Source organism: Salvelinus sp. IW2-2015, unplaced genomic scaffold (assembly GCF_002910315.2).
Source record: "Salvelinus sp. IW2-2015 unplaced genomic scaffold, ASM291031v2 Un_scaffold2486, whole genome shotgun sequence".
In the NCBI taxonomy this organism is placed as follows: domain Eukaryota; kingdom Metazoa; phylum Chordata; class Actinopteri; order Salmoniformes; family Salmonidae; genus Salvelinus; species Salvelinus sp. IW2-2015.
The window spans coordinates 131,831-143,818 of NW_019943804.1; the positions used below are offsets into that span (position 1 = coordinate 131,831).

Genomic DNA, 11,988 nt, shown 5'->3' on the forward strand with positions numbered 1-11,988 from the left:
CCGTGGATGAGTGTAATGTTAGTCCTCTCACCAGGAAGGAGGAGCAGGGATGGCGAAGGACTGTTTGTAGAGGTAGGCACTACAGAACAGCAGCACCACGTAGCCTGTGTTCTGTCTTATAGAACTGCGCATCTCAGCCAGCTCCCTCAGCTCATCCAGGTCCGACGGGAACTTCAGTCTGGAGGGAAACAAACACCAGCAACATCAGATAACATGGTTCCTAATACTAGTGTCAGATTTAGACCTAAATATTGGCACCTAGTTACTGTTTGCACCAGGGGAAAAGTATATATATTTTTTCTTCAAAAGGGAATTGAGGACACTGAGGACAGAGCATTTAAGGTAACACAGGCGAAGGCCATAGGAAGGGGTTATAGGTTATAGGAAGGGGTTATAGGTCATAGGAAGGGGTTATAGGTCATAGGAAGGTGTTATAGGAAGGTGTTATAGGTTATAAGTTATAGGAAGGGGTTATAGGTTATAAGTTATAGGAAACGGTTACAGGTTATAGGAAGGGGTCATAGGAAGGGGTTATAGGTTATAAGTTATAGGAGGGGGTTACAGGTTATAGGAAGGGGTTATAGGTTATAGGAAAGGTTATAAGTTATAGGAAGTGATTATAGGTTATAGGAAGGGGTTATAGGTTATAGGAAGGGGTTATAGGTTATAGGAAGGGGTTATAGGTTATAGGAAAGGGTTATAGGTTATAGGAAAGGTTATAAGTTATAGGAAGTGATTATAGGTTATAGGAAGGGGTTAAAGGTTATAGGAAGGGGTTATAGGTTATAGGAAGGGGTTATAGGTTATAGTCCTGGTCAGTCCCTGGATGGGAGACCAGGTGCTGCTGGAAGTGGTGTTGGAAGGCCAGTAGGAGGCACTCTTTCCTCTGGTCTAAACAAAGATCCCAATGCCCCAGGGCAGTGATTGGGGACACTGCTCTGTGTAGGGTGCCGTCTTTCGGATGGGACGTTAAACGGGTGTCCTGACTCTCTGAGGTCAGTAAAGATCCCATGGCACTTATCGTAAGAGTAGGGGTGTTAACCCCGGTGTCCTGGCTAAATTCCCAATCTGGCCCTCAACCATCACGGTCACCTAATAATCCCCAGTTTACAATTGGCTCATTCATCCCCCTCCTCTCCCCTGTAACTATTCCCCAGGTCGTTGCTGCAAATGAGAACGTGTTCTCAGTCAACTTACCTGGTAAAATAAAAATAAATAAAAAAATAGCCAGCCATAGTACACACAGTACAGACATACTACGACTGTATATACTTTGGCTGTGTATACTATGGCTGTATCTACTACGGCAGTATATACAACGGCAGTGTATACTATGGCTGTATATACTATGGCTGTATCTACTATGGCTGTCTATACTACGGCAGTATATACTATGGCTGTGTATACTATGGCTGTATCTACTATGGCTGTATATACTATGGCTGTATACAGTATACAGCTGTATACACAGCCATAGTATATACTGCCATAGTACACACAGCTGTAGTACAGACAGCCGTAGTATACACAGCCATAGTAGATACAGCCATAGTAGATACAGCCATAGTATACACAGCCGTAGTACACACAGCTGTAGTACAGACAGGCATAGTTGTAGTCATATAGGGAAGACATAATGCTCAGCCCCCAGTCTGCTGGTGTATGACTAGTCTAAACTTGACTCTCTAGTATTGGAATCTGGGGATACCCTAATCTGACATCATAGACAGGTGAAACACAGACTACAGTGGGCATGGCTGGTGCCCGTGTGCAGGCATGAGAGAGAGAGGAAGAGGTTTCCAGATGGCGGAGAGAGAGGGACGTGTTTGAGAGAGAGAGTATGAAACAGGATATGGGACAGAAATAGAGGCTTTTGCTCTGGGATTTCTGCCTCTGCTGGTTTCGATGCGGAAGTATCAGGCTCCTCGCCGTGACACAGACAACGCAGACAGAATGAACATAAACCATGAAACTAAGCTGCTGGTATCACATCTAATGGTTGAGCTGTATGGGATGAATGGAAGGCAAAGCCACTGTGGTTAGGATCTCAGATGTGTATCCCTCAGCACACAGTGTCCAGTGTTATGTCCTGGTAGCACCTATCAGAACCGTCTGGTGTGTATCCTCAGCACACGTGTTCAGTGTTATGTCCTGGGTAGCACCTCAGAACCGTCCAGTGTTATGTCCTGGGTAGCACTCCTCAGAACCGTCAGTGTTATGTCCTGGGTAGCACCTCCTCAGAACCGTCCAGTGTTATTTGGGTAGCACTCATCAGAACCTCCGGTTGTATCCCGCAGCACACCGTGTCCAGTGTCATGTCCTGGGTAGCACCTCTCAGAACCGTCCAGTGTTATGTCCGGGTAGCACCTCTCAGAACCGTCCAGTGTTATGTCCTGGGTAGCACCTCTCAGAACCGTCCAGTGTTATGTCCTGGGTAGCACCTCCTCAGAACCGTCCAGTGTTATGTCCTGGTAGCACTCCTAGAACCGTCCAGTGTTATGTCCTGGGTAGCACCTCATCAGACACGTCCAGTGTGTATCCTCACCACACCGTGTCCAGTGTTATGTCCTGGGTAGCACCTCATCAGAACCGTCCGGTGTGTATCCCGCAGCACACCGTGTTCAGTGTTATGTCCTGGTAGCACCTCCTCAGAACCGTCCGGTGTGTATCCCGCAGCACACAGTGTCCAGTGTTATGTCCTGGGTAGCACCTCCTCAGAACCGTCCGTGGTGGACCTGGCAGGAGACCATAGAGACCCAGTGGTGTCCTCCTGTCAGGCTGTCCATCCACCTCTGTCTACCATCACCTCTGCATGTCTGTTCTCTAATAGAGTGTACAGGGCTGATTAACATGACGCCAGGGTCCTGAAACTCCTTTATAATTAGGTAGGATGAAATATGATGGACCATCACATAACGCCACCAAGACAAGTGTGTCCTGTCCAGGTTAGGTCAGAGCTGTATGTTCTATACTCATCAGACTGAGGAGGACAGTATTTCAGGCCAAGTCAACCTAAGCCAGCCAAGAGAGGCCACGGCCAGGTCTCCACTGGGCAGAAACCATAGACGTAGGAGAGAAGGTGGGCTGGATGAGACACAAGAGGTTTAGAGTAGGCTGACAGGAACATCATCTGAAAACAGGAACTACTGTGATCTAATGCTGTCAAACAACACCATCAGCAAGGACAAATACTTTGAGAGAACAGCAACCCAGCTGTGACGTTTCTCTGAATTAGCATACACTGACAGTCAGGTGTTTAATGAGGCCATTTTCATAACTTGTCGTGCAATCATCTGAGGGAAATGAGATGCTGCCAAACGCAGTGATTATTACAGCACCTCCATGGACTCTGCGCTCTCTGTCATACTTATCAACATCATAATCAAACAGATAACCACTCTGAGACTTTAATGTTACATCAGATCTATTACATAAATGGTGATGTCACTATGCTATTATTCCCGAATATAACACTGTGGAAGTGTCTATATATTGACTTTATTTGTACGTTGTATACGTAAACATGTCTAGAAAGTGTCATTGTACAAGCAGGCAGCTGCTGTAGCCTATAATTATTATGCTATAGCGTAATATTATGCTAATAGTCTTGCGACATCTGCCAAATTGTAGCTATAGATCTGTTGAGGCTGGCTACCTGTACTCTACAACTTCCACGTCCCGTCTCCTCTGCGCTCTCGTTGTTTAACTCCACCTCATGTCGCCGGTGAGATGTTGCGGTCCGGGCGGTAGGAAGAGGACAGGAGATAGAGGTATAAAGTTGCCGCTCCTACCACAGATAATAAACCGAAATGGAACCCATTGCTACGCGCTACACCGACCTCCTATCAGAAAGGCTTGTTCGGTGACCGACTCCCGTTGTCGTGTGTGAGAGTGACCGTCACAGAATACTTCTGACAGTTGCCTGTGGTCCTGGAATGCTTTCAACTATATCTTCACTAGAGGAGCCTCGTGCTCTCTGTGTGGTGCACGGGTCAATGCCAGACGAGAGTAATGAGGATCACTTTTGGACTTTGATGTTATAAACTACAGTTGGCTCTCTCTACACCAAAGGATGTTTTTGGGCAACAAGCTTGTTTCTCTGCACTACAACAGGTGATAAGGTATTATCTTGTTTCTCTGCACTACAACAGGTGATGAAGGTATTATCTTGTTTCTCTGCACTACAACAGCTGGTGTATGATGAAGGTATTATCTTGTTTCTCTGCACTACAACAGGTGATGAAGGTATTATCTTGTTTTTCTGCACTAAACAGCTGGTGTATGATGAAGGTATTATCTGTTTCTCTGTACTACAACAGGTGATGAGGTATTATCTTATTATAAATGTTTTACTGAGCCATATGGGTGGGCTAACATGGTGTTATAAATGTTTACTGAGACCATATGGGTGGGCTTAACATGGTGTTATAAATGTTTACTGAGACCATATGGTGGGCTAACATGGTGTTTATAAATGTTTACTGAGACCATATGGGTGGGCTAACATGGTGTTATAAATGTTTACTGAGACCATATGGGTGGGCTAACATGGTGTTATAAATGTTTACTGAGACATATGGGTGGGCTAACATGGTGTTTATAATGTTTACTGAGACCATATGGGTGGGCTAACATGGTGTTTATAAATGTTTACTGAGACCATAGGGTGGGCCAACATGGTGTTTATACATGTTATACTGAGACCTATGGGTGGGCTAACATGGTGTTATAAATGTTTACTGAGACCATATGGGTGGGCTAACATGGTGTTTATACATGTTTACTGAGACCATATGGGTGGGACTAACATGGGTGTTATAATAATGTTTACTGAGACCATATGGGTGGGCTAAATGGTGTTTATAAATGTTTACGAGACCATATGGGTGGGCTAACATGGTGTTTATAAATGTTTACTGAGACCATATGGGTGGGCTAACATGGTGTTTATAAATGTTTACATGAGACCATATGGGTGGGGCTAACATGGTGTTTTAAGTTTACTGAGACCATATGGGTGGGCTAACATGGTGTTATAAATGTTTACTGAGACATACTATGGGTGGGCTAACATGGTGTTATAAATGTTTACTGAGACCATTGGGTGGGCTAACATGGTGTTTATAAATGTTTAACTGAGACCATATGGGGTGGGTCTAACATATGTGTTTTATAAATGTTTTACGAGACCATATGGGTGGGCTACATGGTGTTTATAAATTGTTTACTGAGACCATATGGGTGGGCTAACATGGTGTTTATAAATGTTTACTGAGACCATATGGGTGGGCTAACATGGTGTTTATAAATGTTTACTGAGACCATATGGGTGGGCGTAGGGAGACGTTACAGTTGGAGGATCCATTTTATTCTATTATGATATTCAATGGGCTACTTCGGTTGGTAAAACTTTGAGAAACTACATCATAAAAGATTATAATATTTCACTTCTTCACCTAAAGAAAATATCACTACGCCACTGATTTAATTAATCGTAGCAAAACATGCTCAAAATAAATGTCCCACAAGATATTGTAACCCTATAGCTTTTGCAACTCCCAAAGAGGAATAGCAGAGAGGCTTGTGTATATTGTCAGATCCACTGTGTACCTTACGTTCCCCCAGGCTAAACGCCAAAGCATTTCTGTGACAATAGACAACAGCAGCTCAAGTACAGAACTACATACATTTAAATGGAGATAATTCATGCATTTTAAGCATTTCTGTGAAGCTTTGTGATTGGCTCACAAGTGAGCATTGTCCCAAAGCTTGGAAATGTTTTCACGGCTTGGTTTATTTACACAAAAGGTGTATGGTGGGATCTTTGAAGAAAATAACGAAATCATTACCTCTGRTGGTGGGATTAAACGTACCGGATTTGTTACCGGCTTCAGCTCTTTCAGATAAATAAATGGCGGTAAAACGAAGACGGTAAAGTTGTCMGGGTTTTGTCTTGGCATAAAGGGGATATTAATGACAAGACCTCACCTCATCATGACTGAGAAGACTTCCTCAAGTGTTGCTGTCCTGGAACAAGCCACTGCTCCTGACAGACGACGTCCTTCTCCACTAGATCTAGGATTAGAGTATTTCTCTGACTGTCTACTAAGAACTTCAACATTTTTTTATTTWTTTWWTTTATTTTACCATTATTTTACCAGGTAAGTTGACTGAGAACACGTTCTCATTTGCAGCAACGACCTGGGGAATAGTTACAGGGGAGAGGAGGGGGATGAATGAGCCAATTGTAAACTGGGGATTATTAGGTGACCTTGATGGTTTGAGGGCCAGATTGGGAATTTAGCCAGGACACCGGGGTTAACACCCCTACTCTTACGATAAGTGCCATGGGATCTTTAATGACCTCAGAGAGTCAGGACACCCGTTTAACGTCCATTCCGAAAGACGGCACCCTACACAGGGCAGTGTCCCCAATCACTGCCCTGGGGCATTGGGATATTTTTTTTTAGACCAGAGGAAAGAGTGCCTCCTACTGGCCCTCCAACACCACTTCCTGCAGCATCTGGTCTTCCATCCAGGGACTGACCAGGACCAACCCTGCTTAGCTTCAGAAGCAAGCCAGCAGTGGTATGCAGGGTGGTATGCTGCTGGCCATTTCAGAGGCAAGCAAGTTTTTAGAGAACGCCAAAAAACGAAAATGCAATTTCTAAGATAGAGACAATTCTGTGCATGTTGTTACTCTTCCTAGTCGGTCCATGTTGCTAGAAGTCTACAGCAAACATGAAATCTACAGCCACAAAATGGCAGGAACGCACCAGCAGAGATGCCACCTCGTCATCACGACTGAGAAGTTGGTCTCCTGGAACAAGCCACTGCTCCTGGCAAACTGTGGATGGCATCCTACTCCACCACTGCTCCTGACAAACTGGATGGCATCCTACTCCACCACTGGAGTAACAAACTGTGGATGGCATCCTACTCCACCACTGCTCCTGACAAACTGTGGATGGCATCCTACTCCACCACTGCTCCTGACAAACTGTGGATGGCATCCTACTCTCACCACTGCCTGCAATGACAAACTGTGAATGGCATCCTACCACCACTGCTCCTGACAAACTGTGAATGGCATCCTAATCCCACCACTGGCTCCTGACAAACTGTGAATGGCAATCCTATCCACCACTGCTCCTGACAAACTGTGAATGGCATCCTACTCCACCACTGCTCCTGACAAACTGTGAATGGCATCTACTCCACCACTGGCTCTGACAAACTTGTGAATGGCATCCTACAATCCACCACGTGCTTAAGGACTGTGAATGGCATCCTACTCCACCACTGCTCCTGACAAACTGGGGAATGGCATCCTACTCACCACTGCTCCGACAAACTGGATGGTCATCCTACCCACCACTGCCTGACGAAACTGTGAAATGGCATCCTACTCCACCACTGCTCCTGACACAAATGCTGTGGATGACGCTAACCCACCACGGGCTGACAAACGTGGATGGCATCCTACTCCACCACTGCTCCTGACAAACTGTGGATGGCATCCTACTCCGCCACTGGAGTGAAAGCATTTACTGACAATCAAAGTGACGTCCACAAATATGAATAGCTTCTTTTTTTTGTTGTTGATGTGTCCATTTTGTTGAAATATATTTTACTGTTGTCATGCATGTTAAAAGGGGAGTTAACAAATCAGTCTGTAAATGTGTGTAGCATACCTTTGTATCCAGAGGCACACACAGGTGTCAGAGGAACACCTGAGAATGTCAGAGGAAGTGTCCTCAAAAAATACAAATAAAACATCTGCTTCATAGTTGACGGCAGAATAACTCCATGTTCTAAATAGGAAAGTATAACTGGACAGCAAGTCTAGATGCAGTGTCTTTATCTCCCCACAAGAAAATAACATATATGTTTTATAATATTTTAAAAAATGTAAAAACCCACAGACACTACAGAAATGGCCAAAACATATATTTGCAAAAAAGAAAAACATGATCCATCATAGAAGGTTATTTCACCAACACTCTTCATTAGAAAATATAATATTCTCGTCGTCCTTCTTATTTCTAACAAAAAAGATTGAGGTTCTTCTATAGAGGCTTTCAAAAAGGCAGATGAATACGTTGAATACAAGGAATACGCTGTTCAATGGTGAACAAAAATAGATTTAGCAACAATCATTCTGTAATAATCATGTTGTATTCGGTGTCTTTACGGCGAGACCAGGCATCAAGAGTGAACCAATAGGAGACCAAGGGAATCTGCAGAATCCACAATTCAAAGACTAAACCCTTAATACAAATGAGTCAGAATATATATTATTGTCCCCGTATTTCACGTCATTCTAACAAGACTAGGCTACTCATTCTTGTGTACCGATTTCTAAACTTATCCAACTAACGCTAGGGTAGCCTACCTACCATTGCACGTCTTTACTACAGTAGGCCTATGCTTAATGAATACGACCGGAGTTGAATCTACGGTAGGCTTGTTGCCTCTTCTCTACGGCGAGTAGAGCGTGAATCTATTGACTTCAGGGAGACCTAAAATGAGTCTTACATTAGGAACCATTCACATTCCAAGTATGGTATCTGAATCAATGTAGCGTTCAGTAATTAGAGGGCTTTGAAACACTGCGAAACTACTGTGATATCGCCCAATGTACTAGAGTAGTAGGACTTTTCTTTACCTGTATGCAAGTATGCGTGTATTAGCAGGTAGACCTACTTCTGAACAGAAACAGGCTTTAAAACACATCATCCCTACAGCTGAGACGAAGATGCTAACCAGCAAAAAGAAAATAGGCAAATTGATGTAAGTTTGTTGCAAATTTTTGCTTGAATAGTGGCTGATTTCCTTATAAAATGTACTCTAATAAAATATGTATTATTTTTTGCCTGATTCCGTTCTGTTTTTCCCCTGTTTCTTTCTAGGTTTTCGCTCTCAAAAAAAAAATCACACTTTCTTTTTTCTTTCTAGAAAAACAACTACATTTCATTTTCAAGTCTACAACAATGCTTAAACCACATCAAGAGGCCACTTTTGAGGTGTGAYACATTCAGAGTTGTTGGTGTAGTAATCCTTTAAACACCAGCAAGAGCCTGTTGTTTAGTGGTGTCTTCGTAGCACACGTGTGCTGGTAGAGTTCACATAACAAACACCCACTGGACTGATGCAAATCATCCTGATGTCATTCTGACAGGTCAGCTAGGCTACTTTTCTAGTTAACATTTCATTAAGGTCCTCACTACAATGTTTCCCAAGCAGCAAGATTACAATAAATGGTAAATACAACCACAATGCACTTCAACTTTGACATGTTTAGGCTAACTTCCCTATTTAGGAACAAGATCCAGGAATACTGATGTTGACCTGTGGTAACGCCAACAGCACACGCCTAGCTATTGATTCAGGACCATGGACAGCTAAGCTACCACAAGCTCAGCACCGTGCTGAACGYGAGCCTGACAGAAAGGAGTCCGACACAGCATCAAATAATGTTAAGGAAAAGCCTCAGCCACCCATTCACTCTGTCAAATAATGTTAAGGAAAAGCCTCAGCCAAGCCATTCACTCTGTCAAATAATGTTAAGGAAAAGCCTCAGCAGCCATTCACTCTGTCAAATAATGTTAAGGAAAAGCCTCAGCCAGCCATTCACTCTGTCAAATAATGTTAAGGAAAAGCCTCAGCCACCCATTCACTCTGTCAAATAATGTTAATGAAAAGCCTCAGCCACCCATTCACTCTGTCAAATATAGTTAAATTCAAATCAAAATCAAATCAAATTTTATTAGTCACATACACATGGTTAGCAGATGTTAATGCGAGTGTAGCGAAATGCTTGTGCTTCTAGTTCGACAATGCAGTAATAACCAACAGTAATCTAACCTAACAATTCCACGCTACTACTTACACACACACACAAGTGTGAAGGGATAAAGAATATGTACATAAAGATATATGGATGAGTGGTGGTACAGAACGGCATGGCAGATGCAGTAGATGGTATAGAGTACGGTATAACATAATGAGATGAGTACTGTAGGGTATGTAAACATAAAGTGCATAGTTTAAAGTGGCTAGTGGTACATGTATTGCATAAAGATGGAAGATGCAGTAGATGATATAGAGTACAGTATATACATATGAGATGGGTAATTGTAGGGTATGTAAAACATTGTATTAAGTGGCATTGCTTAAAGTGGCTAGTGGTACATTTTTACATATTTCATCAATTCCCATTTTTAAAGTGGCTGGAGTTGAGTCAGTATGTTGGCAGCGGCCGCTAAATGTTAGTGGTGGCTGTTTAACAGTCTGATGGCCTTGAGATAGAAGCTGTTTTTCAGTCTCTCGGTCCCTGCTTTGATGCACTGTACTGACCTCGCCTTCTGGATGATAGCGGGGTGAACAGGCAGTGGCTTGGGTGGTTGTTGTCCTTGATGATCTTTATGGCCTTCCTGTGACATCGGGTGGTGTAGGTGTCTGGAGGGCAGGTAGTTTGCCCCTGGTGATGCGTTCTGCAGACTCACTACCCTCTGGAGAGCCTTACGGTTGTGGCGGAGCAGTTGCCGTACCAGGCGGTGATACAGCCCGACAGGATGCTCTCGATTGTGATCTGTAGAAGTTTGTGAGTGCTTTTGGTGACAAGCCGAATTTCTTCAGCCTCCTGAGGTTGAAGAGGCGCTGCTGCGCCTTCTTCACAACGCGTCGTGTGGGTGGACCAATTCAGTTTGTCCGTGATGTGTACACGAGGAACTTAAAACTTTCCACCTTCTCCACTACTGACCGTCCGATGTGGATAGGGGGGTGCTCCCTCTGCTGTTTCCTGAAGTCCACAATCATCTCTTTGTTTTGTTGACGTTGAGTATGAGGTTATTTTCCTGACACCACACTCCGAGGCCCTCACCTCCTCCCTGTAGGCCGTCTCGTCGTTGTTGGATCAAGCCTACCACTGTAGTGTCATCCGCAAACTTGATGATCGAGTTGGAGGCGTGCATGGCCACGCAGTCGTGGGTGAACAGGGAGTACAGGAGAGGGCTCAGAACGCACCCTTGTGGGGCCCAGTGTTGAGGATCAGCGGGGTGGAGATGTTGTTACCTACCCTCACCACCTGGGGGCGCGCCGTCAGGAAGTCCAGGACCCAGTTGCACAGGGGGGTCGAGACCCCAGGGTCTCGAGCTTGATGACGAGTTTGGAGGGTACTATGGTGTTAAATGCTGAGCTGTAATCGATGAACAGCATTCTCACATGGGTATTCCTCTTGTCCAGATGGGTTAGGGCAGTGTGCAGTGTGGTTGCGATTGCGTCGTCTGTGGACCTATTGGGTCGGTAAGGCAAATTGGAGTGGGTCTAGGGTGTCCGGTAGGTGGAGGTGATATGGTCCTTGACTAGTCTCTCAAAGCACTTCATGATGACGGAAGTGAGTGCTACGGGGCGATAGTCGTTTAGCTCAGTTACCTTAGCTTTCTTGGGAACAGGAACAAGGTGGCCCTCTTGAAGCATGTGGGAACAGCAGACTGGGATAAGGATTGATTGAATATGTCGAAACACACCAGCCAGCTGGTCTGCGCATGCTCTGAGGACGCGGCTGGGAATGCGTCTGGGCCTGCAGCCTTGCGAGGGTTAACACGTTTAAATGTTTTTACTCACCTCGGCTGCAGTGAAGGAGAGCCCGCAGGTTTGGTAGGGGCCGTGTCAGTGGCACTGTGTTGTCCTCAAAGCGGGCAAAAAAGTTGTTTAGCCTGTCTGGGAGCAAGACATCCTGGTCTCGCACGGGTGGTTTTCTTTTTTGTAATCCGTGATTGACTGTAGACCCTGCCACATACTCTTGTGTCTGAGCTGTTGAATTTCGACTCGATTTTGTCTCTGTACTGAGACTTAGCCTGTTTGATTGCCTTGCGGAGAGAATAGCTACACTGTTTGTATTCGGTCATGCTTCCGGTCACCTTGCCTGGTTAAAAGCAGTGGTTCGCGCTTTCAGTTTCACGCGAATGCTGCCGTCAATACCAC

The 11,988-nt window shown here is 44.6% G+C and overlaps 1 pseudogene; it reads right to left on the reverse strand.

Annotated features, from left to right (window-relative positions):
* Nucleotides 1–11,988, reverse strand: part of LOC112074082 (transmembrane protein 41A-B-like) — a 28,163-nt pseudogene that overhangs the window by 9,546 nt on the left and 6,629 nt on the right.